The sequence below is a fragment of the Cebidichthys violaceus genome, unplaced genomic scaffold, assembly GCF_023349555.1.
Source record: "Cebidichthys violaceus isolate CVI_PGR_0920_01 unplaced genomic scaffold, fCebVio1.0.p SCAF_8, whole genome shotgun sequence".
NCBI lineage: Eukaryota > Metazoa > Chordata > Actinopteri > Perciformes > Stichaeidae > Cebidichthys > Cebidichthys violaceus.
In genome coordinates, this window is record NW_027176964.1 from 8,564,369 (window position 1) to 8,588,946 (window position 24,578).

Consider the following 24,578-nt stretch of genomic DNA (forward strand, 5'->3'; position numbering starts at 1 on the left):
GCTCATTAAATTGGAATAATACTATTCTGTTTTTGTTCTTCGGTAGTCAAAGCTGTAAAAGTAACTGAGACAAAGTCAAGTGCACAGCTAAGCCTGAGACTGTGAAGCTGTTTCACCGTTATATATATAACACTTCAACACATCAAGCCAGGGAATTGTAAGTTGCCTGGTCGCTGCGAGGACCTTGACAGTTTGTCAATATATGAAGTTTTTATTGTAAGCAGTTTACCATATTAGGAAACTTTTGGCCCTCGGGACAAGAGTTTTGTTATTATGGTGGTTTGTTTCATAAAAAAGTCTAGAAAATAAACGTCTGCTTTTTTACTGCCAAATTGTAAAGCCCTTTGTCATGTCACTTTGGAGAGGTGCTCTGCTCCACAAAATACTGTTATTTTATTATTTTTTCAAGTTGTATTTGGTCACATTATTAGGATTTTAGGGTCAGTAGCTTTGCTTAAGTCTAGATGAACACACTTACAGCAGTACCTATTGGTCTTAATTTATTACAAGTAGTTTCTTAATTGTGCAAGTTCTTTTTTTACATGCATCAAGATGGAAGAAGTCGGCAACATTTAAAAGTGATCAGTTCTATTGTAGAGTTAAGGGAGTGAAACTAAAGAGTGACAGTTAAATTTAGACCAGAATCAAGCACATTTTCATGTAAACCTTCAGTAATAGTTGTCAACGCCTCCTTAATGTAGCAGTCATTAAGAACTTTCTGAATTGTGCGTGACAGAGAGGTTGCTCTGTGAAGAGTTGTTACTGTACGTCACATAGATGTGAGTTTTCCTTATCGGATGCGCTGTTAATCAGTGGATGACATTTTGCTTAACTGCCTTGCACAATAACTCATCTTCATGAGCATTATGCAGTTTATCAAATCTCTGTGTTGAAATACACTCTGCAGCAGCCAGAGAGCTGCATATTTATCAATGACCAGAGAGCTGCACAACTGATTATAAATTCCTGTAATGCATCAGATTGTGCATGAATATGTTTTCTCGTGGCTGAATTATTGCTCCGCTATAAAACTGTGCCATATTTCTTTTTTTTTCTTCTTCTGTGGAGCTGAAATAAATCTCCTGTATTTGCTAAATAAACCTGTATCTCTCCCTCTGTACAGAGCCCTCTTGAATAATGGGTGCCGTCGGCCAGGAGCGGCGATACAATTAGTAAGCATAAACTAAAGCAGAAGTTAGTTTGTGTTTTTAATTCCTTTTGTTGTTTATTTTTCATTTGTTTGTTTTCTAAGGCCAATCGCTGTTCTGGAGGTCACTCCGTAACATTTCATTAATTTTTTTTATAATTGCGAAAGTAAATCTAATTATTTCATATGCAAATGATCAGCAGCTATTTTCATGTTTAACCTTGTTAGTTAATGAATTTGGCGATGGTAGAGTCAAAATAAACAAGCCTTGGGGTTTGTGTTGCATATATCATGAGTTTATTTTTCCATTTATTTTATTCACAATCCTGAATATTTAGGTCTACAATACACGTCTAAAGCCCCCATGTTTCTGGGTCCTCATTTCCTCAAGGCTCTGAAGCGTTATATATTTCCCCTTCATTGAGATAGTGGGCAGACTAAAGAGGATTCTATTACAGAGCAGAATACATTCTCTTTATATATAATTATATATTTTAGCAGAAGGTGCAGAGGCCTCACTTTCAGTCAAGTACAAACTGATAAAAATGGAAGTGATACCCTCAGAGAACAGTTTAAAAATTTTTAGATACAAAGAGGCAAATATTTAAATAGCATCATGCAGCTGTAATCTGTATAAATAGTCGGTACAATGAACGAGGAAAGAATATCATCATACTGCCCAGTGCAGGATTATGCTGGGGTTCATTCCCAGTGGATCTTGCTGTCCTCGGGTCCAGTTCCGAGTCTTTTTCTTTTCAAAATGTATTTCTGGGCAGGTTTTCCCAGTGTCCATTTCTGATCAGGCCCTATGAAGACTGTGTCCTTCCCTGTAGGTATGAGTCAGCACCAGCAACCCTTTTAAAAACATCTCAAAGCGTTCTACACGGTCCTAAACTCCAGTCCAGTTCCATACTGATGACTAGAGCTGCAACTAACAATTATTTTCACTAACTTGAAAGCAGACTCAAGTTTTAACGTTGAAGCGATTGCTCAGCAGCATCCTGGAGCCTGACGCCACAGTCTTTAGCACTGAGCTGGAGATACACAGTTACCCGTCTGTGGGAAACAAACAACACAAACTAAACTCCCTGGTCGCTTAGCATCCCCGGATTAAAGTGAGAAACCCTTGAGCCCTGTGATATTCCATCTCTTTATTGAGATCATTGTGGAAGCACTGAGCACTACGCCGGTGTTTACTCAGATTTCTTTGTGTATTCTCTTCTTAGGGGGCTTAAATCCCTCTCCTCTTCTTCACCCTCCTCCTCCTCCTCCTCCTCCTGACTCCCATACATTTTCCTCCATCCCTGCCTCCCTCTGATTAATTACAAGGTCAGTATAAACAAAAGGGAGCAGTTGTTCACATGGTCTGCTATATCATTGGCCAAGGATATATTCATACTCCGACCTTTCATTTATCACCACTCGACCCTATAGTCCAACCGGAGCCATTGCCTGGCATGGTGAGGACAATTCCAATTAATATAATGGACTTGTGGGTTGATGATTTTCTTAGCACTCTCAATAAAGCAGTCATTTATATGCTGATTTGCCATTTTTCAGTGTTACAGACAGCTGGACACGACCCATAAATCCAGAGGGCGCCTCTGCAGGGCATGCGGTAACTCATCGGCAGCAGGTTTTGTCCCAAATCAAAACAACACCCGGGGTTTTGACATTGAAGATTCAGCCGCTCTGAACTGTGGTGGCCTTGGATGTAATGACAGGGTGCAGCATCAGTCTGCCGAGATTGCTTGTCTCAGCAGTATCATTAGACAAAATCCCCAAATTATCTTGAATCATCTGCGGCAGTCAGCGGCAGTACATAAAACGGGGGGGGGGGGGGGCGTGGATGATTGATACCTTGTATTTATAAAATCCCCCAAATAATGCAGCCAAGGTCCTCTGTGTTACTGCCATTATTTTTCCCGAAATAGACTTAATCGGAAAAGTGCAAGCGTGAGGGGATTGAAAGGCAAGCATCTGTGGCGTTTAACTTCACTGAAAATATGTTTTTAAGTGCTTTGAGCTGTGTTCTTCTCCTACGGCATATTTTCATCTTTGCAGTAAGCCTCTCCTTCAATGTCACTCTGTGACATTATTGAAAAATACGTATAAGCCTTTCTGTTCTTGGGAATACTCAGATGAACACGGTGTTCTTTATCCTCCAATTGACCTCTGAACCTGGTGCGGTCACCACAGATTACACAATAAATATCAAACCTTTATCCAAATACAGGTGTTCAGTTAGAAAAGTATGTTTAAAACAACAATTACATATAGTACTTTATGTTTTGAGAGCAACTGTTGATCCCAGTCTAATAACTGCACAGCATGCACACACTCATTTGTACACCGTGAAGGGATCAATGTCCGTCGCTGACATTAAAGTGTAGGAATTTGTTCCATAAAACTTGACATGCAGCTCAACAACTATTAACTTTCACTTATCCTCAGGCAACATCGGAGGATGAGCTTGTAATGCATTGCAACTGGGTCGCTCCCATTCTGACCATGTTTTGCCTCTCAGCAGTGATTTAAGTGGAAACCGGCAACTTTTCAACTTCCTCTGTGCTGTAAATCGAGCCTTCATTTTACTGGGAGATCGTACCAGGTGGTGCATAGTGAAAGTGAGCCTTAAAGGGAACCAATCTAAACCCTGATGAGGTCATTATTCTGTGTCCATTACATTGTGCAATCAACATTAACTTCATAATGACAAGTTAAAGCCATAGAATGTATATGAGAAGTGGACTTAGTCACCTTGACGTCAGCCATTGGTTTGTGGAGTGCTGTTTTGAAGCCTTGATTTTGGTATTTTGGCCGTCACCATCCGAGGGTGGAGCTAAGTCCAACCAAACACTGAATAAGGCATTTTTAGGTGACCAAAACGGTTACAATTAACTTTCATGAACTAAAGGTTGAAAGGGTTTAACTTGTAAGATGAAAAAAAACTCCCAGATAGTCAATCACAAGGTAGCCACGCCCTAAAATACTCAAGTTTACAATGTTTACTGACGTAATAAATCAAGTGACAATCAGGGTAATTTTCCCGTAGACTTCTATACATCCAGAGGAGTCGGCCCCTGCTGGCCATTGACAGAATGCAAGTTAAAACACTTAGAACTAGAACCAGAGGTTGCCGCCTGGTTAAAGCAAATTATAATTTAATGTTTAGGTTTTTAACATGCTCTCCTTCTTTTGTGTTTAATGCCCATTGTTTCTATGTGGATTACAACATATCAAGGTAGTACACTAGTGTATGCTCATGAAGAATAACAGAAATACACCGTGGATCTCCCAGAGGGTTTATAAATGAGGCCTGTTCCTCTAGGACCATTGTTAATCTAGACCAAGGTCACTCCAGTGGCCTGAGAACGACGGTGTTTTTAGTGTTTTTTTTGTGTGTGTGTGTGTGTGTGTGTGTGTGTGTGTTTGCACATGTGTGCAAACGAAGATGACAACATTCATGTGGGTGTTGTGAAGCTGCAGTACGTAAGCGTACAGTGAAAATGAAGAGCCATACACTCACATTTACAGACAGACAGAGGGACACGGGGCCCGTGTGAGGTCAGCGTCACCGAGCCGTGACGAGCACACAATGTTGTAAATAAGAGCTTTGACCTTTCACACCAGCAGGATTTATCAGCTCCATCAACCCAATACACACTTTTTTATCTGGGGTTGCCATAGCAAGATTCTGGTCCTAGTTTTGATACTATTTGTTGTCGACAATTCTTCAGCATCAGCCACTCGATGTTGAAGTAGTAACCGAACATTTTGTGCCAAAACAATCTTCTGTGAAAACTTTAGAGATTTTTTCAACTTGAAGCGCTCGGAGTGGCGGCACAAAAAAGGCGTAGTGCTCAGATAAAAAGATGCTGGGTGCAGCGCTTTTTCTCTGAGCGGCCACATGCGGCCGCATACGCTCTCTCCTCATTGGGAACAATTGATAAAAAGATAAAAAGGCGCTATGTGAACACACGCTCTTAGACTTTAGTTTGGCCATTCTTGACTGCTCTGTGTGCACAAGGCCCTGCAGTCTCATGCCCTTTAACAGGGATTGGCAGGGCATTGCCCTATGCTAATTAAGATCAGCTGGCACACCCCTTGAATTTAGACAATTATAAGAACACGGGTACAAACAACACGCTGTGAATCTGATGTAGACTTTCTTAAGAACACATTTCAAAACAGACTTTTAAAGATAGTAGGCGTAATATCTGGAGAGTGATACAGTCATTTCTATACATATCAATAGTTAACATAATCACAACACATTGTAGCCTGAGTCATCCTGCTTACCATGGGAATCTAAGATGGACATTCAGTTGAGTCATTCTCTTTAAAAGTGGGTGTAGGCATTGACTAAGCTGGCTTGTTGTTGTTGTTGTTTGTCTTGCATTTTCTTTCCCTGGATCTTTCCGTTGACTTTATTTCAGGTTGGCAAAAGATCGGAATCTTCTTTCATAAAGCTTTTAACCTCCAGAGGCAATGCGCTATTAAGTGAATCATAACGAATGTAAACAAAAGGATAAAAGAAATCTAAGAACAAAAAAACATCCCAAACAGGTATTGACGTTTAGGAAGGCTTTGATTGTAGTACTTCTGAGAGCACGCTACTAACTAGCACAGGGGTCAGTAATAGGCGGATCCGGACGCCGTTGTATCCGGACCCAGACGCCGTTGTATCCGGACCCAGGACCTAAAACCGATAGATAATTGAGAATTATTACATTTTGACGGAGCGCTTGTATTTTAACCGGCGCAGCTTTTTCAGCCTTTACGGCACTTGTTCAGCGGCGTAAATCACATCACGTGATGCAGCTCAGCCAATCAAATATGGGTGACGCGACAACGCGAGTTTCCTGACGCGAGTGAGATGTAGACACGCGGGGGAGACGAGGAATGAGAACGAAGGGCAGGAGAATAATTACGTGAGTCAGAGAAGTTGTTTCACATGACGTTCTCCAAAGAGAGAGTTAAGAGGTCAGAGAGACCAGAGTCTTTAAACAACAATGAACAGACTCTTTCATAGGTTAATTCTTCCCACGGACAGTTTAAAACCAGTGTGTCTCATATGTTCAGAGGCCGTGACGATTATTAAAAGCGGTAATGTGAAGCGCCACTACGAGACAAAGCACAACTCTTTTGATCAAACGTACCCACTCACATCTGAAATGAAGACACAGAAAATAAACCTAAGAGCCCAATATGATCAGAATCCTAAAACAAGAATTCATTGACCAACTATGATGTTAACAGAGAGAATAGAGCTGAAACAAGTAGTTTAATAAACACACATAAAGTCCATGCGCACACATTTCTCTTGTTAGAAGATGAGAAAAATATAATATTGTGGCTTTTTTGATTGACATCACTTCACACCTGAATGAACTGAATTTAAAGCTGCAGGGCAATTCAGTGAAATTTATTTTTCTAAAATGAATTACTTCATTTTAACCTGAGGTGAAATGATTTTGTAACTATGCACCATCTCCTCTAAAATCTAATCTGAAATTAGACAAATTGTCTCATGAATGTGATTTGAAGTTAGCTCATGCATGGGATTTTGAAGGGCTTTAATTTTGAAATGCTACATCAGAATGTCCTGGTTCTCTCTGAGTGACACCTTGAGATGGTCTGCTATTAAGATGCACATTTTTCAAACATATATTTTTTTAAATATATATATATATATATATATATATATATATATATATATATATATATATATATATATATATATATTCATATACGGCACTAAATAGCGTAAGTTAGATATTATTGTAATGTTCTGGACCTTTGCCCGAAGAGATTTTCTCAATCTGGACCTTTTGGAATGTTAATTGAATACCCCTGAACTAGCATGACTGGATTTGTCTTTTCAAAGGCCTGACAGTCACACTTTCGACAAAAAAAAATATTCAGGCCTGTGCAGAAACCAAGCACTCCATGCTTTGTTGTAGTGCTGTTTCAGAGGCATGTCTATTTAATGGTGAATGAAAAAGAGAGAGAAAAGACGGATGGAGAGACAGAGATGTTGATCCGACACAGCTGGGACCGACACTCAATTTCACGACAGCAGAAATATTATGGAGCGTGTCCGAGCCGGCAGAGCACACCAGTGAGCCCCAGGCCTCCCATTATAGTGAAGGGTGAGACATACCACTCCCAAACCACTTGTCAATAAAGACGACGGCCGCTGGGAGACTGGACGCGAGAATCGTTCAATAAAAATTACACTTCAACTAAAGTTTACAGCCTTATAATAAATCACACTAAACAATAAGATAAATGCCTATCTTATCTTTGTAAGCTTTCACTTTTCTTCTTCTGAAAGATTACCTTGAGAATTGAATGTAACAAGCATCACATATACATACAGCTGTTTTGAGTGGGCTTTATTTATGCAAATGATTCACTCAAACTTCAGTTTTTCAATATTCAATTGAACTATTCCCATGGTTTTGCATGTTTACGCCAATTAAGCCGATTAACTTAGAGTCGTCTGCTCAACCGCTCAATATTAATGCAAATCAAATCAATTCAAAGTATCCTTTTGATGAATTCAATTGGTTTGAGTTGTGAGCAAACATGCTTTCTAAAAGCATATTTTCATATTAATATAATTCTGAGGAGAAATTGTAACTTTGTCCTTGCTCGTAGTTGACAATGATAACAAAACTTTGCCCAGAAACCATAAGAACAAATGTGTTCTGTGATGGATTTTGGCTTCTCAAACCAGTATCTGCAGGTTGTTTTTCAGATACTGCATTGAATATCACATCAATCTAAAAACTCATGGAGATTATGTTTGTAGTTTGGACTGTTTATCTCTCTGTTGTAAAAACTACTAGAGATGAACCGATTGCAATTCTCCGGGCCGATTTTTTAAAAGTCTCACCCGCCGATTCGGATTTTTGCAGATTCTGTTATTCTTTTTAAGAACTATAATTGACAGAATAGGCAAACATTTTTGTAAATTCTTAGCTGCAAGCATGGGAATTAATTACAGTGTAATATATTCAAGAGTAACTTCACCCCCAGGTCGGAGCCTAAGTCCACCTACTGCAAAATGTTTAACAATGAGAGATGACACCGCGCCCACTTTCGTGTGACGAAGGCCTCAACGCAGCGTCATCAAATATGACAGCTAGAGTAGCTTGGACAACAGGGATATAACATGTGGCACAGAATTTTATGAAGGCTACCTTTACAGTCTACATCTCCTTCAAAGTACTGTATTCATTCAAGTGTCTCACCAAAACTACATTTTACAAGATTACATTTGAACACATCATGACGTTATACTTTACTTTGACCAGATCAACTACGGTCAGTTGCACCACTGGTGTTGTTGCATTGCACATTTTAGAATTGCAGAATTGGTGCATACAGTGTCACTGTCCTACGTTAAGTCTATTAAATAGTTTCTTTCTTAAAGTTGGATAAGCTGCATATTCTGAGCTGGTCTGACCAATGACCTGCTCTTCACATGCAGTATATCTCACAATTTTTCACAGTTTCATATATATATATATTTTTAATTATTCACTAAAGCTAGTTTAGATTCTGGACAATTGTCCTGCTGAGGTGAATTGTGTATTGTATTGCTAATTTTCTAACTGGTTTTGCCATGAGGTAAAGTTAGATCCAAGCTCTTGATATGCTCCTCCTGTAATCTGCTTGTCCAAGACCTTTTCCCTGCAACCTTGACATTTCCTCACTTGTTAAGTGGTGCTACATGATCACAGGCTTTGCTGAGCAGATATGGCCCAATACTAATAAAGACAAAGGTCGAAGATACAAAAACAGCCTTTTAAAAACAGCATTAGCTCAGCGTTAAGTAAAGTACACACACAGTATATGGAATGTGGAAAAAATAATAGAATTAGTTATTTTTATAGTTATTTGAATGTGCAGTTTGCACATTGACTTGTTCAAAAATACTCTATAAACCTCCGAAGGAGAAAGTCAAATCAATGACCCCGGTGCTCTTGAGTCCCTCCACTTGAGGCTGCGTCAGGATCTTCAGAGTGAGCTAGATTAATCGGGCAGCGGCTCTCCCGATCGATCATGGTGTGGACCGCCAGAGGAGGCAAAGAAAGTGGGGAGGAAAGCACGGGCCTAAGGCAAAATGCAAACATCTGTGTTTGTTCAAACCAATTAATTGCGAGGGCTTCCCACACTCCACTCCTCCTTCATTAATGCCGCTTGCCATTTTTTCATCTTTGCTGGTCTGTGGCCCTCCTATCCGTCCTCTGTCCCCTCCTCGCAGGTCATTTCCCTCTGCATCTTTCTATCCTCCTGCACCTCCCTCCCTCCACTCTTCCGTACCCTCTCCACCTCTGTGTCTCTTTCATTATCACACCATTTTTGTCTCGTACATAATGGAAATATACAGAAAAGATAGATCACAGATCATCTTCTTGTGTCCTCCCCTAGCCTCCTCCTCGCACACTTCTCCTTTCTTTTCTTTCTGTCTTCTTATCTATAATCACATGCCCACACTTCACTGCCTGCACCACACACACACACACACACACACACACACACACACACACACACACACACACACACACAAAATGTTGAATTAATTCCTTCAACGTTCCTGCTCACCGTCGGTGGTCCTTTATCTCTGGGGGTTGTGGAAAGGTGACTGGACGACTCCCCATCATTAAATCCTCATCATCTGAGATGACACTGTCGACTGTTATTGACTTTCACTTTTTTTTTTTATCCCCCCCACAATGGCTGTGCCTATGAAATCCAATTGGCAGATGACCATTCAACTGCAATTTTTATTAAAGGTGAATTTAACACTTTTATGGACATTGTGAATACAGACTAATACAGACAGAATACTGTAGCAGGGACAGAATAATGTCAATACTTGCGCAGAATGTCAGTACCCTGCAATTTCACGAGAGAGAGAAAGGGATGGAGAGAGAGGGAGAGAGTGGCAGAAGAGGAAAAAGATGGAAATGTCAAACTCGATCATTTCTGTGGAAGACATGTCGGTGCGTTTGCGCCTGAAAGAGAGGCATCCCTAAAGGTCACGTCAATAATTCTCCTGTTTCTCCAGCTGGCCATTAATCATTTGGTCGTACGTCCGTCATCATAGGGGGCTAATGAGATCTACATAGATCATTTCTTCCTTTTGGCTGGAGGACAACCCTGCTGTTATAAAAAAAGCTCTCTCATTGATCTTGTGTTGCTCTCAGAGGATCCACGTGTGGCCAGAGCCCGTGTCGCTCTGCAGCGTTTCCTTTTGTCTTTTTGGTTTTTAATGCCGCAACAAATTGGTCAAAACTGAAACAGGAATTGTAATTCCAGTATATAATGTATATCGTATAGAAACATAGAATTGAATTGACTAGACTGGCCCCATTGTGAGGATACCTGATCCAGCGACCTGAGTCAGGATCGGCCTCATATCCGTTATCTGAATCAATGCATTGGATCCAATTTTCTTTTGACCGGTGTCTTCCAAAACAAATAAAAGCCTAAAGCTGCTCTTTGACAGTGAATTGAAAACAAACACTCATAATCAGACCACAATATTTGCCCACATTGGCAATGAAAGTGACCTGCGGTCAGCGTGTCAACAGAGATGGCCTCTCAATCACTGTCAGTATAACAGCTTCAGGATTTAGTCATCTAATGTTTGGCCCACAGAGGGTACAGGATGTGCAGCTTATGGCTCCAAATGAAACATCCAGCCTTTGATTAAAGTGGCATCTCGCCACGGAGTGATTGATGGCACAGACTCAAGTTCTGTTTTCAATAACTCAGGGATTGTTTAGCATAGTTGTAATATTGTGTGCACACAGAAGCACATTTCTGCTCATAAGGGACTGAAAAAGATTAGAGATATGGAGCAATATCTCATAATCTGTCGTCAACAAGGGCTGAAATTCATCTTCAACCTGATTAAACCCTATTAATCATCCTGTCAATCAATAAATCAACTGTTCAGATCAATAAAGCTCTAGTCGAACAATGTCAAAAGAGCCATTCATCAAGCTTTTGTTAATTTAAAAAGCATATACAACTGGGACTTTTTTTGAAAGGGCTGACTGGATGACACATTGTTGGTCAGTGGTGACTGAACCTTTAGAAGGTATATTTATCTTTAAATATATAGTGACGGAGCCCGATGTTAGCAGCCCACCCAGCCCGTCTTGAAACATGGACCCCTTCTCATTTACCATGCTTTGGGAGTGTGACTGTTTTGCAGTGTCATCACCATTCATATTTACACAAGCAATGTACTTATGATAAAACTATTTACTAGAGAACAGTGTAAAAATACTCAGTGAAAGTCCTGCATTTGAAATGTTACTTGAGTAAAAGTACAAAAGTTTTGGCATAAAAATAAACTTACAGTACCAAATTTAGAAGTATGTTCTTTATGCCGAATGGCCCATATCAAATATTATATATGGTAGGCCTATGTCATTGAATTATAATTATTAAAGCATTATTGTGTTCGTCAATTTAATGTTGCAGCAGTCAAAGGTGGAGCTAATTTGAATTACTTTATATACTTAAAAATGAGGCTATATACTGCCTAATAATACAACATAGTTCATTAGTTGATTTATATTTTGCCATATTTTGAATCTGCAAAGTAGCCTAACTAGTAACTAATATAGTCAAGTAGATGTAGGGAAGTTAAAAGTACCATATTTCCATCTGAGATGTAGTGGACTAAAAGTATGAAGTTCCATTAAATGGTAATACTCAAGTAAAGTACAAGTACCTCAAAAATGCACTTATGTACAGTTATTGGGTAGCCTAAATTTACTTGGTTACATTCCACCACTGCACAACGTTCTTCACAGATCTAGCCTCTTATTTTTGCTCTCAAAGTGCTCAATATTAATGTATTTAACTTTTAAAATGTAATAAACTTTTCCCCTTGAGTGTCCAGCCGTCATAGTTTCACAAAGTCCTTTGGGAAACATGTAACCCAATGAAAAGACGCTGTCTGTGTCACTTTTGGATTTGATTTTAGTCTAAATGTTTTTATAGTTGTAATTCTCAATTCTAAATGGATTTATGAACTTTTTTTTTCTTTACATTGTCAAGACGCTGCAACCCTTCCAGTCAAAGTGGTGATTTTCCTTGACATATTTACACTTTAATAATAAAAACAAACAGTCTTACAGTCTCTTTTCAGTGGCATCATTTTGGTTTGAATCCAGTTCAAGTCAGGATGATACATGGAGGAAAACACACCTCTGTATGTCTATACAACATCTATTTATTCAGAGCTTAACCTTTACCAAGAAGCCAAAAATTAATAAAAGCTTGTGGACTTTTTGACAGTGTGGTGGCAATTGTTTGCAAAGCGAAACTATATTTCACAAGAAGAAAAAAAAGAAGAAGAATCTAAATTGTTCAGTTAGTCATTTGACCGGGCGAGGAAAGACCTTGATCAGGAATGAGACCAAACACCTGAGGGCCAGTCTGACAGGAGACCCGGCAGAGATCGTGGGCTGTGATGGGAGATCTCGCTGGGGAAGACCAGTGCAATCAGTGCAGAACCAAAAAGAAAAAAGTGGATCCATGTAGATTTTGGAGAAAGACATGAATTGGATAGAAAAGCATGATGTTTTTCAGATTAAACATAATTGATCTCTTTACTTGCTGCTGTATATCTGTCAGAACTAGAGAATCTCGTTCGTTATGCTTTGCTTTTACTTGACAGAAATGATGTGTTTCAGCTCTGAGCTGACGAGCGAGCTAACACCTCAGCACAGTGCGCGTGTGTGCTTGTTCATGTAAGTGTGTGTGTTTCTATGTTACACATGCATTTAAGGCATGAGTAGGGTTGCTAGCACACTAAATAAATGAATGTCATTTATTAGGCATTTCAGTTAAATCCAATATCCTGCCCCTGTCACTGTGATTACCAAACCGTCACGCTCAAATGGCAACTCTGACAACACTGTCAAAATACAAATTTACTGTACACAAAACATTTACACGATGATTATTTGTGTGTGTGTGTGTGTGTGTGTGTGTGTGTGTGTGTGTGTGTGTGTGCTATTTTCTCACTGCTCCCACATTTGTGTTGTGATAAGCAACGCATGTGCCTAGTTTCTGACTTGTTTTATTTACCCACTTATATTCAGTCCATGTGCTTTATGATCTTAGATAATGCATCAGCACATATCAGGAATATGCACTGCAGCCTTTCACATTTTCCATTTCAGCCATCCTCCTTTCTGTTTTTCTTTCAAACACTGTGATGTAACTGTTTTGCTGTCATGGCCTGAGCTTTTCTTTTGTATCAAGATTCAAAGCTCATTATATGAGTCATAAGAGATCCCCTTTGTGCAGGAGATGAATCTAATTGTCTTGACTCTGTGCCATGCGGGCTCATTGCTTACCGTTCCTTTAAAAGGCTTTAATCCTTCCACCCACAAAATATAAATACATCAAATGAAAGCAGATAAAAATCTACAAATATCTGTTGAATTTTTTAGATCTTGGTTTTGCTAGACACTCCTTATACAACAAAACTTTATTAAATACACCCATGTACAGCTACCACTCTTATTCCGTGGTCCCTCTATACGTATAGTAGCATTTCTGTTTAAAGGGTGTTGAATTGGAATTATGGGGTGAATTTGTGTGAAATGTGTTATGCAACGCACCAACGTTTCTGTCCCAATACGATACCTGGGCTTTGGATATCGGCCGATACCGTGCACCGATTTGATACCGGTGTTTAATTAATAAACTGTATGCCTCACTGCGTGGAAGTGACTGGGATCATTCTCTTATTTGTAAGGCAACATCTGGCCTGACTTGAGCATTGCTTTCCTAACTTTGTCAAACAAAATGTAACAAAAACATAGATATCAATTTACTGAATTATTTATTATTTAAAACAAGCAAGCGTGAAATACTTCCAAACAGCTGACATGTTTGTTAGCTCCCTCAGCTCTGCGGCCTACTGGCATGCTACTGACGCATGACGTAGTATGCACATGGGTAATCAGAGTAATCGGAGTAATCAGAGAATTTAATTGATCGATACCCGATCCAGCTATTTCAGACAGTATCAGCCCGATATCTGATATTGGTATTGGTGCATCCCTATTCAAAATATAAGATGTGTTGTTGAAACACACCTAAAGAATAGAGTTAGGCCAGATTAGATTTATTTGGAGAATAGGGTTTCTTTTTTGTTTGTCATATGAATCATCAGAATTAACCATTTAATGATTCTAACATGATAAATAACATTGGTTCCATTTTCCCTATTTATAAATCTTGAGCTAAATACTTGATTCTTGTATTTTTTGATGAACTGATAACACACATTATAGATTGAGCAGCACTCCGGTAATTGTATTACCAATAAAGACAGAGCCATCTATTTGTAATGCTCACCAGGTTTTTACAAAGGTCTTAATGGAACATGATGGTGGTTGTCCATGTTTACACCATTAAATACAGCTCACTTACTGTCAATTATTGCCCACCATTTTTCAAAAGAAAATATCACTTCTCATTTTATTTTATGTGTTCCTAAAATATTGCAGTTTCCAGTGTCTGAAAGCGGAGGTACTGATGGACACAGGGAGCATGGAAAGTACAACCGGGTCTTTTAGGAGTTCAGAAACAGTAATGGACGCTGACATCTATTTATAGTGAGAACAGCTAAAGACGGTGAATAGAAGGCTGAACAAAGAGGGAGAGAGAAGGGCCACCGGCAGTGTTTTCATAAAGCTTTCATACTGTGTAATGCACATCGGTTGTACTTTTATTACTTTTTGATTTTTATATTGAAATTCTTCGATTCCCGGTTTGTTTAACTTTAACCTGAGAAAATCGACCAAACTGTAGCTAAGTTTTTAAATGTGGCTCAAATTTGAGTGATTTATTTAAAACTACATTTTAAGCCTGTCATTCTTACGTGTTTGGCAGATTTTGGAACAGCAGCGGAGATGTGTAGTAAAGACTAGATGAAAGCTCTACCTGGTGCCTTTGGGGGGAGAGCTCAACAGGGACTGTGAAACATCGTGTAAAGCTGTTGCTGTGCTTTTCTCAGGGGAGCCCCTGAGCGGAGCCCTGAATATACAAGACGAATGCTTGAGATGCTCACCAACAATTTAACATCAATATCAAAAATGATAATCTGAAAAGTTCCATCCCAGTACGGACGAGACATATTCATTTTTTTATGTGTTGACTTGTTTGTAGTCGGTCCAGTAGATTTTTCCAATCGCTATTCTGACCACGACATCTTTTACAGTCAGGAGGACTGAGGGGGGAAACATGTTTTTTTAATTCATCTTCTCAGGCTCTCCGTGGCACTGCCATAAAGTCACAATATGATTCATTCGTCTTTCTTTAGACGTATCCGAGAATTATGCCCCATTTTAAGAAATCCCAGAAGGCGCTAATTCATATTCTCTATATGATTGGACTATCAATACTCGGGGTAAGTGAAGGTCGCTCTGACAGTTTTACGGTTGCCAGGTTTGCCCGCCTCGCTGCCGTTGGTTCACAAAGCTCTGTAATGCTGTTTTTCCAGCTCTGCTGATCGCGTTGCGTCGTGCCAGACGGCCAGTTCAAAAGATAGCAAATACAATCAAAGCTGCATTAGACTGAATGTGACCTCCGCCCGCTTGCTCCCGATAATACGAAGAAGCTTACCCTGCTCCTAATAGCCTCTCAAATACAACCTGTGTATTCATCAAACTGTCGTGGAGATGTACGTGATATAAAATTATTTTTGCCATTCAGCTATAACTGAGATAACCAAGGTGACCCCGTTTGTCACTGATCGTAGATCAATATTCAAGCCCTGCGACCGCTCAATGGATTCCGGCACTGGCCTCGCAGCGCATTATGCTTTTAGCTGACAGATTTTTTTTGCTGTCAAAAGCAATAACAGTAAAAAGACTAAATACTTTACAAAAGCTTTAATATCTATTATGAACGCTGGAAACATCCAGTGGCTGATTCATAGCTCGGCAAAGAAAACAGCGCATGAGTCTCGTCCGGCTACGTATTGGATGAATGTTTCTTTGTTTTCCCCACCTGCTCGTGAGGTTAATGAACATTCGGTGGGGAAGCCTATGCTGCTTGCTTGCTAAGATGACATCTTTCTGCTCACCTCTTATGAATATTTATAACATGCTAGTGGACAAAGGTTAAAGAGGCACATTTGGATTTTTGCTCACTGGCTCCTCTTTGATTGGTAGTCCAGATATGTTGCTGTCCTTGGTGCTGAACTAGTGATCCAGTCAATCTCAAGGGTGGTGGTCTCTCTCTCTCTCTCTCTCTCTCTCTCTCTCTCTCTCTCTCCCCATCCCCATGTTTCCCTCTTCTTCCTTTCTTCCTTTTGTCCCTCTCCGTTCGGTCTGGGAACAGTTAATGTTTCTAGCTACTCCAGCTAGACGAAGTGCTGCAGGAGAAAGAAAGAAGTGTGTGATTGCTATTGTATGTGATTGAATGGTGTGTTAAACCTCTGTGTGACCCCTCACCTTTCAAGCATTACAATAAAGAAGGATTTAGGTAGGGGAGAAAAAAGAAAATACAAAAGCCTTATTGACCCTGACCTGCAAATCAAAGGTCGCAAAAGGTCTTATGTAAAGGTCTGGAAAAAATTGTCTATGATTAAATGCACTGCTGCTCGAGTGCTGCCATACTTGACCTGTGCTGGAGACGTCTTTAATTCTCTCTTTTCTTTTTTTTCTGCCTTTATTTCTACCACCATGTTTCAAACTGAATGGACAGACTCCAGCAGCATGAGTTTCATAAGGATGGCCGTGCATGGCAAAACAATTGCAGCCTGTCCGCTGCATAATAGTCGGGTGGAAGTGTAAGCACTGTGCGCCATCCATGAAATCAATGGTCCACTGCGTGGTGGCTGGCTTACTCCCCTCAAAACACACCCAGGCGGTGCCATAAAGGATGTTTATTAGGCTGACAAGTTGACACTGCAGCTCCTTGTCATGCTCCGATAATAGGGGCCAGGCGCAGAGCGGCAGAAGCCCTGCTTCAGCTAGTTAGGAGACAGACAACCCCTTCAGGGGTGCAGATAAGAAAGGAGAGGAAATAAGAGAGGAGAAGAAAAGGCAGAATGAAGAGGGGAGTGCGTGTTTTATGAGAGGAGGGGAAATGGGAACGAAAGAGAGGAGTAAGGTAGAGCCAGGAGAGGAGAGACGAGAGCTGAATGGAATGGTAGATGTGGTTGTGCAATCAGTGCTTGAGAGTGAACATGTCCAAGATTATGTAAAAAATACAAAATAAAAAAAAGCTAATATTTCTTCTTCTTCACTGCCAGTTAAAGACATGGATGTATGAAAAGAACTGTGTGTGTCGTTGGTGCCTCATTCGTTACAATGTAGGTTGCTCGCTGGACGCATTTGGCAAACAAGTGTTCCAGGCTTCCTCTGGCCTCTGTGTTTTTGGGCCAATAGCGCTTACGCACAATGGCTCCCTGTATGCATGCATGAATGGTATGAAATAATTTACTGATATGGCTCTTCAGGACTTCATTTTTATGGACTTGTAATGTAAATTTTGTCCGTTACTCGACCTGCAATTCCAACTGTTGCAACTAACACAAAATCACCTCATAACCCCAATGTTGTTTAAGACTTTAATTTACATTATTGCTGTTTTCACGCTGATGTTTCTGCATACGATTAAAGACAAAACTGAATATGCTGTAGGAAGCTTTTCCAGCACGTTTGGTGCACTGGATAAATTATAAAATGCATCGAAACCTTCTGTTTTAAGATGCTGTTTTTCAACCTATTTCTCCACTCGTCTCTTTTCCGTCTGTAATGAGCGGCTCTTCATTCACCGTGAGCCCAGAACAGATGCAAGCTATAAATCAGCTAATCAATGGCACCAAAGTTGGTCCCTTTACAATATTGTAGGAAAGCAGCTTCAATGAGCTTCATTGATTCGGCCTCACAAATCGCTATTTCTCCTAGAAAGGCTGACCTTGAAAGACAGCAAGGTTGTTATTTGTCCCTCCACACACAATTAAACCACGATGGACGTTTTTTTGCTCATTGATTTTTGTTGCGTAGTTAAAATTTGTTTTATACTTTCTCACCACGTGTCCTTCATAATGATCTTTTCACTCACGAAACCAGGTCAGAACGAGACGATGTAGCAGATAGGATGTGGCTTATTTCCTGCCAACTCATCATAAAATAGTGCGCCACACATTTTTTCCAAAGGGTCAGTCCTTGTGAGGCAGCTCTGCAGAGGGAGGTTCCCGGCACCATTATGTCATTGGGGACAAGAGGACGGAGCTGGGGGAAAGTGCTGCAAAAGAAGCTATTTTAATTAAAGCTGGCAGATTTACTCGCCTTGCTGGGTTTAAAGCAGAGGCGGCCCGGGCCGACGGGGGCCAAAGTGGCGGTCGTAAAAATGACTCATGCCAAGGCAGGGTTGAAAAAAGAGCCCCCAGAGGGACGGGCGGGGGAATTAAGGTGGGCAGTCGGAGGCTGTTCTGTAATGAGGACAAATAGCTGAGACGTTTGGTGTCTGACAGAGGGTCTGGAGCTGGCTGTGGAAATATGCGTAGTGCAATACTTTCAGCTGCTGTGACATTTCAGCTTCAGCATGCCACCTTTGTGAGCGGGGATGAGATAACAACAAGACAATCCAAAATAGATAAATAAAAGCAACTGAAATTCTGAGTTATGGCATGATCAGTCTTTTTTTTTTCTTCTTTAGATTCCAGAACATATGGTAAATATCTTGGTATTTTAAATTCTAATACTATTAGGCCCATTGTAGGTAAAAATAATTTTAGAGTTTAGGGAGAAGGGTAGTATTCTGAGAAAATAAACAGAATTTTTAAGATTAAAGTCATTAATTTACAAGAAAAAAAGTCTGATATTCTCTCAGATTAAAGTGTCATATTTATGAGACAAAAGGCGCCTGAGCGAGGTGAAGGTCCTGAAAGATACATACATGTTCATGTACTATCTGTGTTTTTGTATGACCACAACTACATCTTACTGCAGAAGGTTCAGGACAAACCACTTCTATCCTTCACTACACAAAGGCGTGTGTCTTTTTTATTTCAGCACAGCGAACGATAACAAAACCAACTGTTGAGAAACCGTTACCATCGTCACACACTGAAGCTTTTTAAGGGACCTTGCTCAGCCGTCATTGTGAAGAGGAAAACAACACAGAAAGGCCTCGTAACGTAGAGCGGGGACCGCTGGAATACTCTGCTTAGTCTGACCCGGCCCTGGATAACAGGATGACAATGAATGAATGGAGAGTCCATGACAGTATAATATATTTTGCACCCGGCGGCTCACCTCACCGCAGTGTTCAAACGGGGGAAGTTGTGGTGTGATGAGATTGACGCAACCTTTCAAAGTGAAGCGATGTTGTTCCTTAACAAAGAACACAAGCTAGTTTTCATTCCCCTGGTTTCACACTTGTTTTTCTCATAAATTTACACAACATAAATCTTGGAAACTCTGAGCTTTTTCTCCGAATATTACTCATTCAACCTGGTCCATAATATACATATTTTGATTCTACAATGGCCCTAAAATGCCATCAGTAATTTTAATAATCCAGTCCAAACGTCTCTGTTTTTTCTCCTCTGCAGCCAGATCAGCAGCCCATTTGTCCCACTGTATTCGACAATAAGCTGTAACACCTTACCGTATGGGATGCGCTCGCAGGATTGTCTCTGACAAAATATTCATTACTCGACATTTGATTCAAAAGTTTGCATCATTTACGATCAGCTCCCTTTCAAAATTGGCAATTCAATTTTTGTGCCAGTGCACTCCTGTGAAAGATCAGGGTAACGACAGTAATGATTCCATCCACCAGAGAAAGTCAACGTTTGTAACATTTCTCACTGAAACTAATACAGTGTGAGCCCATGTCTTCCCTGAGAGGATGATGTCTAATTATGATAAAATGAACTGAAGCTAGCTTTTCCATAATTGAAGGCAAATTGGATATTTAGATGATTTAAAATGCATCTATTATAAGAAAGTTCTCACATGTTTTACAGTGCTGTATTCTTGTGTTCCCTCATGTTATAAAACCAAATAAGTTCTTTCATTTTCTCATTATCATTAACATATTTTGTAAAGACCCAAATGTGAGGACGGATCATAACTTGCTGACTTTCTATTTTGCTGAAGATTTCTTTTTCTTTTTCTGTGATTAATCTATTTGCTTCACGTCTGTTCCTCTCTGCACGTCCTGTAGTGACGAATATAGCCAACGACTTGAGCTGAACCCGTTTGTGTGGGTGAGCATGGCCATGCTTTTTTGGCAGCTACCAAACACACAGAGTACATGTGTAAAGCGCGACACATGCAGCAGCTGCTGTCCACGTCCGGCGCCAGATTTTAACGGTGGTGAGGAGCCAAATAGTGGGCCGTCATATAATTGTGGTTTGCAGACGTGTCGCTGGGTTTTTCTATATTCTCGGATTTGGATGGTGTAAAAAAAAATAATTAAACCAGCCGTCTGGTTTCTTCTTTTGAGCTTTTGAGTTTTGACGTTGTCTCACCTCCCACACTCTTGCGTCTCTCATCTACCCCTCTTGTTCTGTCACTCTCTCCTTCAAAACTCTTGGAGGTTCCCAGGAATGAATGACACACACACACACACACACACACACACACACACACACACACACACACACACACACACACACACACACACACACACTCTCTCTCTCTCTCTCTCTCTCTCTCTCTCACTAGTGGCTCTGTCTGCTGGGGCAGCAGATGTGACTGGATGCATGTCATCACTGTCACTTATTCCGTCTCTTTGTGTCTTGTAATGGAATTTATAATTCATAATCACCATCTGTAAATTCCCTTATTTATTTTGTATTCCAGAGTCATTTTAGAGGCTCTCCTCTTTATCTTTTGAAACTAAACAAAACAAACACAAGGACATTCAATACTGGATTTGCTTGGCACAGTGCCACATTGAACAGAACAATAGATGCCATTTAGTCTGAGAAATCCTGAAAAATAAAAAAAGCACTGTACACCTTTTTAAAATGGTACGCATAAGAAAAGGATGTACACAATATATGCAAGAGCAGACACAGACGCGGATATAACTCACGCTGAGTCCCTTATGCCACTTAAGAGAAACCAGATAAGTTCTCACAATTTATCTTCCTTGCCTCAGATTGATTCTGTGGTTTCATCCCGCTGATTGAGTTAGTCTTGGTTGTTTTCCAAAGTCTCATTTTCAGCAGAGTGAAGTGGTTGGCTTTGTCAGCTCTTAAAATGCGAGGCGTCGCTCTGCGGGACACCGTAGCGCAGCAAGGACGCTCAAAAACTGGACGTTTTCCTAAACAGTCAAAGCCTGTCTCTTCAACTTTGGCTCCTTTTCAGCCTTTTTTTTTAAATTTTACTTTCTTGGACATGTTCACCTCCCCATCTTCTGGTGAGATTATACAGTTTGGGGAAAATCGGGTGCGCTCAATATGGAACTCCTTTTGTGCTGCTTTGATTTTTTATTTTTGTGTTTTCTAATTTGGGGCCTTTTTGCAAATGCAACATACCTGTGTTCATGTCTTAAAAACCCTCTGAGTGTTGACACACCGTTCAGAGAAAACACATCCTGTTCTTGCTGCGCTAGATGTAAATGTGTTTATTCTTGCTTTAATGTAAAAAACACATTTTCCCAAATCAGCGCAGTGTCTTTTCTCCCTCTCTGTCTTGTGAATACTTCAGTTTTTTAAAATATGTTTGATTCTAGCTGTGTTTTACAAGCGATGAGAGATACATATTTAATTCACACTTGAGTGGGACCTCGCTGAGACTCTGACATAATGACATACATTTATTAACAAAGTAAACTATCTCACTTCTCGATGCTGAATGTAACCTGTATACGATGGTTTTTATATCTCTCTCTCTGAAACATGCAGTGTGGAGCATTACAGTTTGACCTCAGGCTCAGTTGAAACCACTCAGAGAGATTGATAACAGCTACAGCTGAGTGTGTGTGTGTGTGTGTGTGTGTGTGTGTGTGTGTGTGTGTGTGTGTGTGTGTGTGTGTAAAAGCCTACATACAGTATGTGCCACAGGCGTTTTAATACTATGTTTAATAAATGCTTGAACTTGACCAAACACTGATGTTAAGTCTAAGTGCTGGAACAATATGGCTGACTAATTAGTATGATGAGAGGAGCTCATAAGACAAGTGCCTTATGCAACGGGAAAGGTCATATCCTGTAATGCTGACACACACACACACACACACACACACACACACACACACACACACACACACACACACACACACGCTTGGATCCTGTGACTATCAAGAATCTTAATCAAGTGCTGGCTCATGTCTCAAGTGTAAAATTTGTCATTTCTAGTGTCCTTCAAAACCACTGGGAATGCTAATGAACACATGTTTGCTAACAGTATGTGCTGTCATACAGAACTGTATTACTTCTCACAGTTAGATATGTTTTAAGTGGACCACAACTTAACAACGACTTTAAGTAAAATCCACAGCTTCATTATCTTTCACCAGAAGTTTGAGTTGAGACACGGGGACAGGACATTGAGACGAAGACTACAATCAGCCAATTGTTCCTGCTGCTCTATCTTGAATACTGTAGCTTCCACCATGTTTGCCATGTGATGCTGAATTAGCGATTTTGTAAATGTTTACGTTTGTATTGCACGTATGGGGGTTAGTTTGGGAGGGAGTAATTTGATTAGAGATGATGCACAGTTTTTCTGTTTTGTTTTTCTGTTTTTTTAATTTGTATATTTTTGTCTCTCCCAACCAAATTACCTTTTTTTAAGTTTGATTTGTTTATTTAGTACCACTGTTCCCTCCTGGATATCTGGAGCAGAGAATAAAAGTCTTCACATGTTTAAAACATCCTCACCCTCTCTCCTTTTGTGTTGACAGCCGCAGCTCAGAAGACCAACACTGAAAGGATCAACTACGGTCGGAGCCCTCAAGGTGCGTTGTGTATTCAGATGCACGCTGCAGCACAACTTTGTGCATGTATGGGTGTCTTTTGTGTGCGTGTGTGCTTGCGCGTAATGATCACTCCTTTCCTCAATTTGAAAAGGCACTCTCCTTCTCTTTATGTATGAGAGCGTGTGCAAGGCACAGTGTGTAAGAATGTATCCACACACTTAAAGAAAAGCTGCTCAGCGTGACACCTGTAATAACGAAAAGACATGAAAAGGGAATCATTCTCTTTGCTTTTCAATCCACATAGTAATGCTCCTTTGGAAGAGGCAGCTGCATACCTTCTCTCTGTTGATTTTTAATGTTTTCTGAAACCCTTCCACATTATCTTAGCTCTGGGTTCCTGTGTGAAGCTCAAATAAACTTTTTATTTTTCAGATAAGCCGAGGCCCATTTTCTATCTGTCTGTTTCCCTGGATACCCCCTTTAGCCACATTAGCATTGGAGCAGATACTTTAGGAGGTGTTCCAATCACTGTGCGCCACATATCTCAATGATCTACAGACACCATTACTCTTCTTGCAATAGGTTTACTGTGTAGCTGACTCCATTGAGGTAATGTATTAACTTCCCACTTCCGCAGCTGTATATCATCTGTAAGTTTGTGTGTCACCCTCCCATTTGGCATTCAGCGGGGCACGAGGTTCAGTTCTTTTCAGCCAAGGATTTTTGTACAGTAAGTTTAATATCCCGACTTGTTTGCCAACTGAGATTTTGTTTTCTACCCCTCAACCAGAAACTAAATGTTCAGGCCCCTGGGTAGACTGAGCCTTCTCAGGGTCGTCAGAAATTAGCAAAGTATAAAGTGAGGACCACATCCTCCCTAGTCTCCAGGTCATTGGACTCAAGTGTGTCGTAGAGAGAGGGAGTCAATAGTTAGGCAGATAGATCATGAGATATGGAAGATATTTAGATAGAGAGCCAGAGAAAATCAATCTGAAGAAAAGAAATCGCCTTATTCACATTTCCTCTCAGCGTCTTCAAACTGAGTAATTATCCAACACATCAAACAATCCAATTCCTCTTACAATGAACGTGAGATTACTCATTATTAGTGTTACTCAGTGAAGTACATTAATTCAGACTAATTGCACAGAAAAGGAGATGAGCGAGTCTCTGAGAGTCCATCCACCCCTTCACATGTCTTTATTGATAGTGGCGTGTCGGAGTAAAGTTTAATATGTGATAGAATGCATGAAAACAAATTTGCTGGGTTTATTGATGCTTTATTGGTGCTCAGGGGTCACAGGCCTTTTAATAACAGTGGATTGAATGGCACACCAGGAGCCAGACCAAATAATTGTGGAATCACATCTCTTGTGATAAGAATTGTACTTATGGACAAAGTGTCACTTGGAGCAAGACTTTGAGTTAAACTATTATCTACTTTATGGAAACAAGAAGTCCATCTTCACAAGGAAGACACAAC

General features: G+C 40.2%; 1 protein-coding gene across 2 annotated transcripts in view; it reads left to right on the top strand.

Moving 5' to 3' along the window:
• tnr (tenascin R (restrictin, janusin)) overlaps nt 1-24,578 on the top strand; it is a 162,022-nt gene that overhangs the window by 27,316 nt on the left and 110,128 nt on the right. The window contains exon 2 of one of the 2 annotated variants that reach the window (XM_068738269.1): nt 23,081-23,134. The gene's annotated coding sequence lies outside the window, so the exon portion shown is untranslated. Of the gene's footprint in view, nt 1-23,080; nt 23,135-24,578 lie in introns of those variants that run through there. The other variant, XM_068738270.1, reaches the window with a different exon arrangement.